Consider the following 2,500-nt stretch of genomic DNA (forward strand, 5'->3'; position numbering starts at 1 on the left):
CACGAGAATGCTCGAGTGATATAGCCTTAATGTCTGCAATGGCAGATGGTATTGCTTGTTTGCAATACTGGCTATCTTGTGGAAGAGGGCCTGGCTTTTGCGACATACGATCTCGATATGCGCAGAGAACAGTCTGGACTCATCGAGGTGGATTCCCAGATACCTCGCCATGCGTGTTCGCCTGATAGCTCCATCGTTGGCACCGCCAGCAATTCGGAGTACAGGGCCACGTGCCAAACGGCCGCGCAGCAAGATATACACAGTCTTCTCAGCAGACAGCTTCAGCTTCACTTTGTGGCACCACTGCTGCAGGGCGTTGAGCGCTGCGTTGCAGTTTACTTCCAACATTGCCCGAGAGTCACCTTCTATCACTAGAAGGATGTCATCGGCGTACGCTACTACGCCTCGCACTTGTCGCAGTTCTCCTAGTTCCGCCAACACAGGCTCGAGGCCTACATCCCAGAATATGGGACCGCAGACCGAGCCCTGTGGGCATCCCTTGGTGATCGACTTCTCAACCGCCCGCCCCGGGCACCGCAAAACCGCCCGCCGGTTACGGCAGTAGTCTAGCAGGCACCGGTACAGGGGCCCAGGACATTCCAACTTCCTTAGGCTGTCGAACAGTGCCGGCCACCATAGGTTGTCGAAAGCCCCAGCGATGTCAACCATTATCCCCGCAACGTACTTGGCTGTAGATGTGTCCACCAACAACATTGCCTTGTTTATAGCATCTTCTGTACACAGACCCCTCCTGAATCCATATTGGTCGGGACTGCGTCCCCTAAGTTCCCGGTGTTGCTCTAGCCGAAGGCATAGGAGCTTCTCCTGGAGCTTAGCCATGGAGTTCAAGAGACAGATGGGTCGGTATGATTTCGGCACTTCCGGATCCTTGTCCTCACCCTTTCTCAGAATGACCACTTCGGCCAACTTCCACGATTCTGGTACCCGTCCCTGACGTAAGCACTCATTGTAGAGGTTAGTCAGGTAAGGGCAGATCTCCGCGCACAGGGCTTGGAGAACCTCGGCAGCGAGTCCATCATGGCCCGTCGCCTTTTTACGGCGCAATTCAAGAATTGCGGCGGTAACTTCACGTTCAGTGAACGGAGCAACAGGCGTCTCATCGGCATACAGCTCATGGAGTTGTCGCCTCAAATTCCCCTGTTCCTCGTCCTCATCTTCGCTACTATCGTCGGGCAATAAGGTACTCATGAGGAGCTCAGCTGACTCTTGCCAGTCCTTGGTGTGACTGCCATCGATCTTCCTTAGGGTCGACAGGACCGTCGGTGACCGAACTTTTGACACGGCAATCTTGTACGGTGTACCCCAGGGGTCAGCCGCCAGACTGTCACGAACAAAAGACTGCCAACTCTCAGTCCGTACTGTGTGCAGTGCCCGCTTAAACACGGCTTTGGCCCGCCTGTACCGCGCAAGCGTGGCCTCACGAATGTGATCGCCTACGCTGCGCTGGTAATGCCGCCGCGCTCTTCTGCATTCGCGTCGGAGACGCTGCAGCTCAGGGTTCCAAGGTGCCTTAGGCATTTTCCCTGTGTGGGCCAACGGGACTGCGCCTGTTGCTGCTGTCTGTATGGCCGCCGTCAGATCTTCTGCAGCTTTGTCAACGTCCACAACGCGATCCATTGGCCAATTCGGTATCACTAGATTACCTCTTAGTCGATCCCAATTAGCCTTTCGCCAGTTGTACTTGACGGTGCCGTTCACCTGGTCTTCAGGAGGAGGCTCCCCATCATAGGCTACAGTGAATGTGATCAGATTGTGGTCACTTAGTGTCATTCCCCGCCATACCTTCCAGTTCTCCGCACGGAGATGCTCAGCGGGAATCTCGTTAATCCATTCATGCGCGTCACTAATTAGATGACGAGGCATTTGGCTACCTTAAGAGAGTCATAGTTACTCCCGCCGTTTACCCGCGCTTGCTTGAATTTCTTCACGTTGACATTCAGAGCACTGGGCAGAAATCACATTGCGTCAACACCCGCTAGGGCCATCGCAATGCTTTGTTTTAATTAGACAGTCGGATTCCCCCAGTCCGTGCCAGTTCTGAGTTGATCGTTGAATGGCGGCCGAAGAGAATCCGCGCACCCGCGCGCCCCCGGAGGAGCACGCTAAGGCGGACGCGGCCTCGCAGCAAGGAAGATCCGTGGGAGGCCAAGGCACGGGACCGAGCTCGGATCCTGCACGCAGGTTGAAGCACCGGGGCGCGAACGCCGCGCAGGCGCGCGCATCCTGCACCGCCGGCCAGCACGAGGCCAACCAACGGCGAGAGCAGACCACGCCCGCGCTAAACGCCCGCACTTACCGGCACCCCTACGGCACTCACCTCGCCCAGGCCCGGCACGTTAGCGCTGACCCACTTCCCGACCAAGCCCGACACGCCCCGATCCTCAGAGCCAATCCTTATCCCGAAGTTACGGATCCAATTTGCCGACTTCCCTTACCTACATTATTCTATCGACTAGAGGCTCTTCACCTTGGAGACCTG

The 2,500-nt window shown here is 56.4% G+C and overlaps 1 pseudogene; it reads right to left on the reverse strand.

The window, feature by feature from the left end:
* Positions 1-1,753: 1,753 nt before the first annotated feature.
* LOC126330675 (large subunit ribosomal RNA) overlaps positions 1,754-2,500 on the reverse strand; it is a 3,023-nt pseudogene continuing 2,276 nt past the window's right edge.

The sequence above is a fragment of the Schistocerca gregaria genome, unplaced genomic scaffold (genome assembly GCF_023897955.1).
Source record: "Schistocerca gregaria isolate iqSchGreg1 unplaced genomic scaffold, iqSchGreg1.2 ptg001327l, whole genome shotgun sequence".
NCBI classification, from domain to species: Eukaryota; Metazoa; Arthropoda; class Insecta; order Orthoptera; family Acrididae; genus Schistocerca; species Schistocerca gregaria.